Consider the following 12,087-nt stretch of genomic DNA (forward strand, 5'->3'; position numbering starts at 1 on the left):
ACCTTGAAGTACTTGTCTGTGACCTCAGTCAGCTATGAAGCAACAGGAGGACGGAGCTTTTAAACAGAGCAGCAGACGGGAGGTGAGAGTCACGGGCAGGGACAGAGTACAGGGTCAGTGCTGCAGAGGCTGGGGGTGGGGCAGGGTCTCCTCAAGAGCTGGGAGACCCAGAAGGGCTTCCTGGAGCAGGTGGGCTCTGAGCTTGGCCTTCAAGGGGAGTAGGGTTTGGCAGGGAAGGACAGTAACTTGGGTGTGGGAGATATCACATCAAGAGCCACGTGACTGGGCACAGCTTTAATCCATACCTCTGCACCAGTCCCTTATCTGTTCCCCTACCCACTCACCCACCCAGCCACAAGCTATCCATTCACCATCCCATCTATCCATCTGTCTATCCATTCACCCATCCACCTACCCACCCACACACCCACATACCCATTCCATCTATCCATCCGTTCATCTGTCCACCCATCCATCCACCCATCTTCTATTCACACACCCATCCATCCACCCATCTATCTATTCACCCACCCATCTATCTACCCACCCACCCACCCACCTACAATACACACCCACACACACACACACATACACACACACATACACACACACATCCATCCAACCATCTCACCCATCTGTCTGTCCATCCATCTATCAATCCACCTACACATACATACATACATCTACCCATCCATTGATCCATCCACCCATCCTTTCTATCCATCTGTCCATCCATCCACCCATCCACCTATCCATCCAATCATCCATCAATCCATCCACCCACCCATCTGTCTATCCACCCATTATCCTCCATCTATCCATCCGTGATGACTATTCTTGGTTGTCAGCCTGACCACGCCTAAGACCCCATGGCCAGGTACACCTCTAAGGGACTGGTCTTGACTGAGTTATTTGAGTAATATTTAAGTGAGAAAATCCACCTTAAATCTGCACCACACCCCCCAGTGGCGGCCCCATATAAAGGACGCGGAAGAAGGAAGCAAGCATTTGCCTTTTGCCTGCTTGCCCCCCTCACTCCCGGTTCACTGCCATTAGAGCCTGTTTCTCCAGTATTCCAACACAGACGGAAAACCAGCTGAGACATCCAGCCTTATGGGCTGAACAATGCCTGGATTCTTGCGCTTTCTGTTAGTCGGTGACCATTGTTGGACTAGCTGGACCACAGCCTGTAAGGCACTCTAATTAACAACCCACCTTGTGTGTGTGTGTGTGTGTGTTTGTGTGTCTGTGTGTATGTGTGTATATGTGTGTATGTATGTGTGTGTGGTGTGTGTATATATTTATGTGTGTATGCATATATATATGTGTGTGTGGTGTGTGTATGTGTGCATGTATATGTGTGTCTATGCATGCATATGTGTGTCTGTGTATGGTGTGTATGTGTGTATGTGCATATGTGTCTATGTACATATATGTGTGTATGGTATATGTGTTTATGTGTATGTGTGTATGTATGTATGTATCTATCTATGTATGTATGTGTATATATTTGTATGTATGTGTTTGTATATGTGTGGTATGTGCATATATGGTGTATGTGTGTGGTATATGTATGCATGTCTTATATGCTCACATATGTGTGTTTGTGTGTGCGCATGCTCACATGCTATCCATTCTATTCCTCTAGGAAACCCTAACACTCCATCTACCACTCTATCCAGTCCATTCTTCCATCTACCCATCTATCCGCTAACCACCATTCACCTACCTAGCATCCACCTGTTCACTCCATCTGTTATCCATCTATCCATCCACCAGTCCATCTGTCATTGATCCATCCACCACTCATCCATCCATCTATCCTTCATCCATCCACCATCAGTCACCCATCCATCAATCCATCCCCCTTCCCACCTACCTATCTAACCAACCACCCATCCCAGATGCCAGGGACAGGCATGCTGGTGAGCTTTTCCTAGAAGTGGGGCCCTGTGGGGCAGCAGGTCTACTGTGTGTTACTGTAACAAAGGGTCTAGGAGCACAGACATATGCTCTTTCTCAGGGTGCCATGAGCCACCCCACAGGGCAAGACCCTGAACCAAATTAGAGTGCTAAGCAGACATGGCTGCAGGATGCCAGCCCCGCCTTCTATCTCATGTGCTTCTGGAAGCATCTGCTGCTGCCTTTACAAGCTGCATCCTCTTTGCTTTTTGTTAGGAAACATTGACAACTGAGAAATGATTTGCATACAGGTTGGGATGTAAGGGAGGGCTCTGGAGCTGTGCTGTATGTCTCAAAGTCACACACAGAGCTCCCGAGTCCCCCAGCGAGGCCCATCTGGGGACAGAGACTAGAGACCAGAGAGTACACATGTCCAGAGCGGCTGGAAAGGGGCTGATCACAACAGCACTCTGTCCTGACATCAGGGCCTGTGTGGGATGGCTGCCTGCACTGCCAAGTGCCAAGCTCTGGAACCACATGTAACTGGGTCCTGCTGTCTACCCAGCAATGTGAGCCTGGATCAAGGGGGCCACGTGCCAGTCCCTCTTCTGGTCTAGCTCTTCTTGCTATGGTACACGAACTGTTGCTGGAAGTGAGGGCGTTTCATTCCTCCCTCATGCCAGGCTGATGAGAATCCATGAGTGTGTGTGGAAGGGCTGTAGATTACCACATGCTGAGCCCCACCCCCACCCCACCACACCCCACCCCGCCCCCATCCCCAAAAGAAGGGATCTCAACTGAACTGAAAGCCATCCTTGCTCTGCCTCCCATAGCCGGACTGAACACGACTCCTAGCAGAAAGCATCCCTGGGCCACCTATCTGGTCTCCTCTCTGCCTTGGTTACCCTCTGTCTTTGTGTAACATGCTATAATGCCTGGAGCACGCACTATTGTCCTCCCACAGGGCACCCTGGCAATCACAGCACCACAGAGCCACCCACGAGGGATCCCTGGCTTTGAGTGGCTGGCTGGATAAAGGCCATGGTCCCTGAACCTCACAGGCAGAGCTGCTGTGTCAGCATTAGTCCCTTAGTAGCTAGGGCCCAAGAAGGACATTTCTAATGGCTCTCCAAGATAAAAATGGGTTCACAGCCTGCCCCCCAAGTCCCTCATGGAATCTCACATCATCCTTCTTTCTCCAGGGAACTCACGTGGGTTTTGAGAATGTTGTACCAAAAAAAGTCAGGAGGGGAGGGAAGATACAAACATCGTATCCCTGTCGAAAAGGATGCCGGGCATGTGTGTGCATGTGTGTGCATGTGTGTATATGCATGTGGTGCATGACTGTTGCACATTTGTGCATGTTTATTGCATATATGTCTGCATGTATGCACATGTATGTGTTTGTATGCATGTATATGCATACTGTGCATGTATGTGCCCGTGTATGTGTGTTCTATAAAAGACCCAATCCTAGGTAAGTAATTTTTATCAGCTCACAAGGTCTCTACATTGGGAATCTCTTTTATCTTAAGTTTTATCAAAATAAATTTATATACTATACAATTTATCGAATCTTTTTTTCAGGGTTGGGGATTGAACATCAGCAGCAAGTATTTAAGTTCTGCAGTTCTGGGGCTTAGCTGGTAGAGGTACTTACTGCCAATGCTGATGATCTGAGTTCAATTCCCAGAACCCACAGCAGAAGGAGAGAAAGAGAGACAGAGAGACAAAGACACAGAGACACACAGAGAGAGACAGAGACACACAAAGAGAGACAGAAAGAGAGAGGAAACAGAGAGAGAAACAGAAAGAGAGAGAGACAGAGAGAGGACTGACTTCTTCAACTTGTCTGCCCATCTCTGCAAGCATACGTGGCACACGCGTGTGCCCCCTACACTAAATACATGTAATATAAATAAATACTTTGAGTTAATGGCTTTTTGAAAATTTGTGGAGTTGTATTCTGTTAGAACATTTTATCCAGCTAACCCTGGGGACACGCCTGAAGCCTCCTTCCATTCCCCCAAACTCCTGGAAGTCAGTCTTCTCTCTGTTCCCCTCCCCCCTCCCTTTCTCCCCCCGCCGCCTGCCCCCTCCTCAGCCTTGCAGCCATTGCTCCATTCTGCCTTTATATGCTCTCCTACTGGGGAAATTTCACATTAATGGAGTTGTCACGTGGGACCTCTTGTGTCACCCTTTCTCAGTTAGCATCAGTCTTCCTGTCCCTCCGTGTCTAGCAAACCAACCATGCATCTCTAAGAACAGGCTTCAAGCTGAGGCCCCGAAGCAGCCTGGAGGCAGCCAAGCAAGACACTGGGGTCAAACGCTAACTCTGTTACTGGAGCTGTTCTTCTTCCTCCTGGTTCCGGGCTAGAGTCCATCTCTCAGCCTGCCTGGGGCTGGGCCTAAGCCATCCTCCCTACTGGGAGAGCTCGGTACTGTGGCACCTCCTCCAGGGCTCCATTCTGGTTTTTGTTTTGTTTTGTTTTTTTCTTTTTCAAGACAGGGTTTCTCTATTTAGCCCTGGCTGTCCTGAAACTCACTCTGTAGACCAGGCTGGCCTCGACCTCAGAAATCCACCTGCCTCTGCCTCCCAAGTGCTGGGATTAAAGGCGTGCACCACCACCACCCTGCTCTTTTTTTCTTTCTTTCTTTCTTTCTTTCTTTCTTTCTTTCTTTCTTTCTTTCTTTCTTTCTTTCTTTCTTTCTTTCTTTCTAGATTTATTTATTGTATGCATATGAGTACACCACCATTGCTCTCTTCAGACACACCAGAGGAGGGCACCAGACCCCATTACAAATGGTTGTGAGCCACCATGTGATTGCTGGGAATTGAACTCAGGACCTCAGGAAGAGCAGTCAGTGCTCTTAACTGCTGAGCCATCTCTCCAGCCCCCAGGACTCTATTCTTTTGCAGTTCAGAAGGGAAAACAGAAGGTGCTACCTCCAAGAGGGACAGTGGAATCTAGGGAGACTCAACTGCTCCCAGTCTTGGTGGTACTGGTAGTCTGTGACCAGGCTAATCCTGACAGTCCAGGGCATACACATAGGGAAAGTCATGGACTTGAAGGAGTACCTGTCTGAGCTCAGCTAGTCAACACACACACACACACACACACACACACACACACACACACACACACCTGCAGCAGAGGAAACTGAAGCACAGAAGCCAGGCCAGCTCCCCAAGGTTATCTGGACGTTTGAGGTCAGAGCTGTGAATCCAGGAGAGACTGTGTGCTCTGTCGGGTGTTCAAAATGCCAGCAGAACCCACGCCCAACCAGGGCTCCTGCTTGTATTCTAGACAATGGGGCAGGGAGTGGGGTGGAAATTGCCATGAAGCTGCAGCTGGTTTCCCTCCAGAGCAAGGCCAGGATGCTGAGACAGGGGACAAAGAATCACAGTGGGGGACACATGGCACAGAAGGGCACTGTGCCACCCTCCCTCGGCTCAGGAGAAGCCAGGTATGAAAAAGAAGCCAAGATGGGGTAAAGGGTCACTCTACCCCTCATGTCACCACTGCCAGCCTGCAGGCCACAGGGCCGGTGCCAGCTGCCAACAATGGAGATACGGGCCAGCTCTGTCCTCGGGAGCCCCAGTCCTTTACCCACCCCACTCTACCATGGCTGTGCCATCCTTAGAAACTGCAATCGCCCAACTCCGGTGGGACTCGCAAGATGGCATGTCAGAGGCTCGGAAGCACCGTCGGATGCCCTTGCCTCCCTGTGATGACTCCATAATGCAGGCAGAGAACGCCAGATCCTGCACTAAAGGGAGGGAGAGGCTTCAGCCCAGAGCACTGCACTGCTGCACACACAGTCCCCGACCAGCAGACAGCTAAAGGGTTAGTGCGAGCGCAGCGGCCGGGCGTAATTGGAAAGTTATTAGATATGGAATACACACGGCACCCAGCAAATGAGTAATCAGGGGCTAATTAAGCACACGGCACAGCCGAGCGCACAGGGGAGGCTGGTGGCTTCCACATCTGTGCTGGCAATTAGGGGCGCTCCGGCTGCAGCTCCGGCTGGGGCTGGGGCTGGGGCTGGGGCTGGGGCGGGCACAGACACCCGCTTGGCAAGCAGCGCAGCTGGGGGTCTCTTCCCCATCACTCAGAGGCTGGAAGAGGAGGCGTCAAATCCACCAGCCTTGGGGACAACAGAAGGTCAAGAGGATGCAGGGGACACCTCCACCATCAGGCTCAGCAGCCATCCATCTGAGTGCCTGGAAAAAGGGGCAGGAGCACAGGGGGCCCAGGCAGGGAGCCATGCAGTGATTCTGCTGCGTGGTCCAGCAGGAAGTGTGACCACGCCGTGATCTACATGGAGAAACTGAGGCTAGGATAAACAGAAAATAGGCAGCTCACCAGCTGCGTCCCCCTGCCAGCAGGCACAGGACACTCCCAGTGTCTGAGAAAGTAACTGACAAAGCCCAGTTACTTACACCCAGGTCCCTGGTCCCTAGGGGACCAGCTTCCACTCCGAAGGGTCCCCACTGTCCATTGCCCACCGCTGGGCTCTGGTCATACTGTCCCCGAAAGCCCTGCCACATGTGAGCCAGGAGATCTTTCTGAAAAGCCATCCCTGGCCATGACCAAGTGTGTTTCCAGTGTTCTGATCCTCTGGGGACATCCAAGAGCCATGTGAGTTGCCAAGGTAGCTCCTTGTCACATAAGTCACCCTTCTTTCTGTCCATCCACCTATGTAGACACCCATCCACCTGCACATCTATCTACCTGCCCGCCTATCCACCCGTCCAAACTATCCTACAGTCCATCTACCCACCCACCACTTAGTCCATCCACCCAGTTCCCAACTGCTTTATTAGCACCCACTATGTGCCCAGCATTGTGCTTCAGACAGATTTGGCAGCCAGTGGAACAGTTAACAGTTACTGGCCTTACAGAGCAGGAACGCTGGCTGGGCCAGATGTCCAAATATGAGTGGGAGTGGGAAGCTCAGTGTTTGCTAGCTGGTCTGAAGGAAGTGCGAGGAGGGCAGACAGCAGGGTGGGGAGGACACCTGGTCTGTGTAGGAGTGGCCAGGCCTCGACACGGACAGAAGCTGAGCAGGGAGACACTACAATGATGCAAGAAGCCCCTGCAGCCTCGAGATACCTGCATCTGTCTGTGCACCCCAAGAGGATGCAGGAGAACAGACTCACTCTAATGTGAACCCACATGCTTCTCCCCCGACACATACACACACACACACACACCTGGGCCACAGGAACATAGTCCTGCAGAGCTCAACACAGACCAGCCTTCCTACCATACTGTTTTCTAAGTAACTGTTCCTGCCGTGACTCCACAGAAGGGCCCCACCAAGCTTGTGGGCCAGGCTCCCAGGCAGGCTGCCAGCCACTATCATAAGCCTCTACCCACAATGGTCCTGCTCCTTGCCCCCAAATATCCCAGCCATCCTCAGTGAGATCTGGACTCTGTCCTTAGGTCCCGTCCTCAGTCGAGACGGGTACTACCCCACTCACAATATCCCAGGAGCATAGATTCTGGGGTTTCAGACTACCATCCCCCTCTGAACAGTACTCTGTAATCTCAGGGTCTGACCCAGCATCCCCAGTGTAGCACAGGGAAGAGGCACATCTGAGGCACAGGAAGAGCTGTTTTCAGGGATGGAGAACAGTGTTTAGGAGCCAAGGGAACCCCAGCAGGGACATGTCAGAGCTGCAGTGCAGATGCCTACATCGAGGGGAAGCTATTGGGCAACAATGGAAGGCCTCCTCAGCCCAGGGGCCTCTCGTGAGGAGTGAACCAGTGCCCTGGAAATGCTCTGAGTCACAGAGATACATGATCTGATATGCATGTACATGCGTGCATACTTGTTTATGCATGTATGTATTCATGTGTGTGCACTTGTGTATGTGCTTGTGCATGTGTGCATGGAAGCATGTATGTGCAAATGTTTGCATGTGTGCTTGCCTGCATGTGTCCATATGTGCATTTGTTTATTCATGAATGTATATGCTTGTACATCTGTGCCATGTATGCATGTACATGCAAATGCATGCATGTGTTCATGGGTGTGCACTTGTGTGTGCTTGTGCATGCATGCATGTGTGCATGTATGTCTGTGTGTGCATTTTATATGCTCCTGTGGGCACAGGCATCGCAGGACACCAGTCACTCTGCTCTATCCCTCTCTACCTTATTACTTTGAGAGAGGGTCTCTCTAACCCTGGAGCTCAGCCGACAGCCATCAAGCCCCAGCTGTCCTCCCCCACCACCACCACAGAGGTTGCGGGTGAGTGCTTTATTATTTTTTTAATCGCAATTCAGATCCTCCTGTTTGCACAGCAAGTGTTCTTGCCTGCTGTGCCGTCTCCCAACCCCAGCGTTCGCTGTTTTTGAAACCTAACGACTGCTGCTGAGTGCGTTTCAGGTGTGGGCAATGAGGAAGATCCACCATGTGCCCTTCAGTCCTCCCTGGTTGCACCACGTAGCCGTCTACAGCGCCTGTCACACAGGGTAGGACAGTGGCATCCTACAGACTCTTGCTCAGACCTTCAGGTCAGGCTCTGAACGTGTGTGCTTGCTTAACCCTCCATGGTTTCACTCACCCCTTACAAGGGCTCCTATTCCCAGCCCCAGTTAAGACACAGAGCATCCCACCGCCACAGCCTTCCTTCTGTTCTGACTCTTCATTCCCAGCGGGCTGTGCAAATGGGAAACTACAGGCTGTGCCCTCTGGGGTCTTGTTTTTCTTACCAGACAGAACTCAAGGCCTCTTGATATCAGAGGTCTGCAGCTGGCACTGCTGGGCTCCTCAGGGAGTCTAAGCTGTTAGCCGCCGGTCCTCAGACTCAGCATCCTAGAAGCCCAGTAAGAGGCGGGGCGGCGGGGCGGCGGGGAGGCCTGTTCCCAAGCTCAGCGGCTTGCTGGCCCTGGGCTTCCTTCCCAGCGGTCCTTCTCCCTCCAGGCCAAGGAGAGGGCATCCCCTCCTGTCCCAAGTGCTTGTGCCTTGTCTTATTTGCTGGCCCTCAGCCAAGCTGCACCCCACTTCAGGGCTCCCCAGTGTGGATTCTTATCTCTGCTTGCCCCAGGCCAGTTTCAGAGTTGCTTACTAAGAGCGGACTCTTGGGAAGTGTTTCCCATTCAGAAGTGGTTCAGAGATGGCTAACAACCCACAAAACTACACACAGCAGAAAGACGACTGATGCCAGCCCTAGTGCACCCCAGGGTTACACAGAGACCAGGGATTGGGGACTCACCTGGCAGGTGCTAAGAAGAGGGGAGAGTGGGCTTGGAGGCTTGCCAAAGCCCCCATCTGGGGTCCTATTCCCCCATGCCCATAACACAATTGCTGTGGAACCGGCGGAGCGCCACCCAGGGCAGACAGTTCATCAAGTGCTGACAGCCATCAGCAGAGTGATCAGGGGACTATTAATTTTTCTCCTTTCCCTTGCAAGGAATGTAACGGTGAGAAGTGGCAGTTGAACCACAGGGAGGTTCCTCGGGGTGACAAAAAATAAAAATAGCTCTAATTGAAGCTGATAGAAATTACACCCTTTGAAAACACGTCGGGATGCACGCCGGGGCAGGGCGCCTGTCACAGGCTCGTGGAAACAGGGTGACAGTCACAGCAAACAGCTCCACAGGGACCATGGCATCCACCCGGTGGCTGCTGGGAGCCCCTGCAGTGCAGGGGAAGGTGGCAGTGGAAAGCTGTCTTGGGCATCCACCCCCATCTCACCTGCGCAGCTGCCCGTCATCACAGGGGACACAGCAAGTCAGTGTCCAGGGAGGCCAAGATGTGTCCCGGGTTCTGGGTGGTCCAGGAGACCACATCATTGCAGTCAGGCTGATGAGCCAATTACCAGCCTCTGTTGTGAGGCCCTGGGTGTGAAGCCCAAAGCTCATGTGAACAATGGGAGGCGCAGAGGACCCTGGGCTGAGCACCCTGGGCTGAATCTGCCCATAAAGGCTCATGGTCTGAAGCCTGTAGGCTTGGCCAACGTGTGTGTGTATGTGTGTGTGTGTGTGGTGTGTGTGCACATGTACATGAATTGAGCTGGTGAATTGAGCCAATTTAAACCAGATTAGATTGTATTAAAGGCAGGTCTATTGGGAAGCTGCTCTCAGGTGGGTGAGTTCACCAGCCCCAAGGACCAAGGCCAGGGAAGTCACCATGAGGAAGGGGGGTATGTAGGGGAGGGAGAGAGAGAAAGAGAAAGAGGCACATGCATAGAGAGCTAAGGAGGAGGAGGAAGAAGAGGGAGGGAGGGGGAGAGGGAGAGAGAGAGAGAGAGAGAGAGAGAGAGAGAGAGAGAGAGAATGAATGTCTGGATTGTGAAGACCCTCTGGGGAAAAGCAGCAGCCCCTGTGCTGGAAAGTTGAGGGTTGGGGGAAGGATATGCCAGGTAGGGCCTGAAGGATTCTGGGAGAACCTGGAGGACAAGTCTGCTTTGGTATGTAAAATATGCACCTCAGTTCTTTGTCCCAGGGTCAAAAACGTGTGTGTGTGTGTGTGTGTGTGTGTGTGTGTGTGTCTGTCTGTCTGTCTGTCTGTGCTCGCACATGTTCATAAATTCAACGGCAATGGAATGCCCATTGGCTGAGGTGAGTTCTGCTCACCGCCTGCCCTGATGGCCTCACACGCTGTGTGTCTAAGTCACTCCGTCCCCACAGAGGCCCGTGAAGCACTCATACATCCATTATCACCACCCCAGGGGGACTCCGGGTTGAGTGGTGCTCCCTTGGACTGACAGCCGTGTCCTCTGCGCCCTCCCCTTTCACTGTTACCCTGCCCAGGAGGCCCCTGGCCTGGGATGCCTGAGTTAGAAACAGCCGTTCTGAACTCACCCAGTCACCTCTGGGAGTAGGGACACTATGTCCCACCTCATGACAAGAAGCCTCTTCAGTTCTCCCTCAGAGCCTTGAGGTGAACCTGGTCTTGCTGGGCAGACCCTGCCAGCCATGCCATGCCCTGTGCCAGCTGCCTGCTACCCCGAATGGGAAGATAGACAAACCACGGTCTGCTGTTTTTTCCTGAGGAACTGAAATAAAGGCATCAGGGGGATACAAGTGGGCTCAGTGGTGAAGGCGCTTGCAGCCAAGCCTCAAGGCCTGAGTTCAATCCCTGGAACCCACTTGGTAGAAGAGATAACTGACTCCCACAAGTTGTCCCCTGGCTTCCACGTGTGTGCCATGTCATGTATGCACGAACACACGCAAAATATGAAATATCAATGTCATAAAAAAAAAGTTTCTTAAAGACAAGCATCCACAAGGTGGCTAGCACTGTCTTTGCTATTGTCCTGAGATGGAGACTCATACTCGGCCCTGAGGGAAGGCTCCCCTCGAACTCTAGTCCTCCCCACTTCCTGAGTCACAGAGTGACAGGATCAAGGCTGGCTGGTCTCCCGACACAGGTGTCTCAAGACAACGATGAATCTAACGGAGAGGCTGAAGCAGGAGGATCATGAGTCCCAGGCCAGCGGGGGCTTCACTGACAGACCCTGTCTCAAAGCAGAACAAAGCCAAAGAGACAGTGAGTGGCAGAGGCTCCTAGTGACCAGCAAACAGCACGAGAGCTTTTCCTTTCTTTTCTTTGTGCTGAGAATGTAGAACCCAGGGCTTCCCCTGGGCTGCGCAATCAATCCACCACTGAGTCCCAACCCAGCCAGACTCATTTTTTTTTTAAAGGAAGAAGAAAGAAAAGATTGGGAGGAACCCACACCCTCGCTCCCTCCCATTCCAGGGAAGCAGCTAACACTAGAGACGCAGCCAGACGACAGCAATTTTTGTCCCCATTCACTGCCGTCTTCCCTGAAAAGATCTGAGGGAATGATTGGCTGACGTGAGTCCGGGCTGAACAAAAAAAAGGCAGAAGAGTGGGAGCGGGCTTCTCTGATGGACACAGTAGGAAGGGTCGGGCCGGATCTGCTGTGTGCTTTGATGTGTGACATGGGGGCTAGCCTTGGGTCCCCCTGGGCTCAAGGCCAGCATGCCCCTCAGGAAGGAGGAACACTATGTACCATGCTGGAAACTTGGATGACTAAACCCCTGGGTGGACCCAGAACAGACCAATGCAAGGTTACCAAGCGCTTAGCCAAGCATCGCAGGCTTACGATGTGCTCCTGTACACAGTAGGATGCCCCTCAGCCAGCCCATGCTCCTCTGAGAGTAAAGGCCAGGGGACAGCAGGGTGGTGGCCCTGGCTGGCAGT

General features: G+C 52.4%; 1 protein-coding gene across 3 annotated transcripts in view; it reads right to left on the reverse strand.

Annotated features, from left to right (window-relative positions):
- Window positions 1-12,087, reverse strand: part of Gse1 (Gse1 coiled-coil protein) — a 365,720-nt gene that overhangs the window by 231,065 nt on the left and 122,568 nt on the right. Inside the window, exon 1 of one of the 3 annotated variants that reach the window (XM_052166235.1) lies at window positions 9,131-9,203. The exons of the other annotated variants lie outside the window; for them this stretch is intronic. The gene's annotated coding sequence lies outside the window, so the exon portion shown is untranslated. Of the gene's footprint in view, window positions 1-9,130; window positions 9,204-12,087 lie in introns of those variants that run through there. 3 annotated transcript variants of the gene reach the window in all.

The sequence above is a fragment of the Apodemus sylvaticus genome, chromosome 21, assembly GCF_947179515.1.
Source record: "Apodemus sylvaticus chromosome 21, mApoSyl1.1, whole genome shotgun sequence".
Lineage (NCBI taxonomy): Eukaryota > Metazoa > Chordata > Mammalia > Rodentia > Muridae > Apodemus > Apodemus sylvaticus.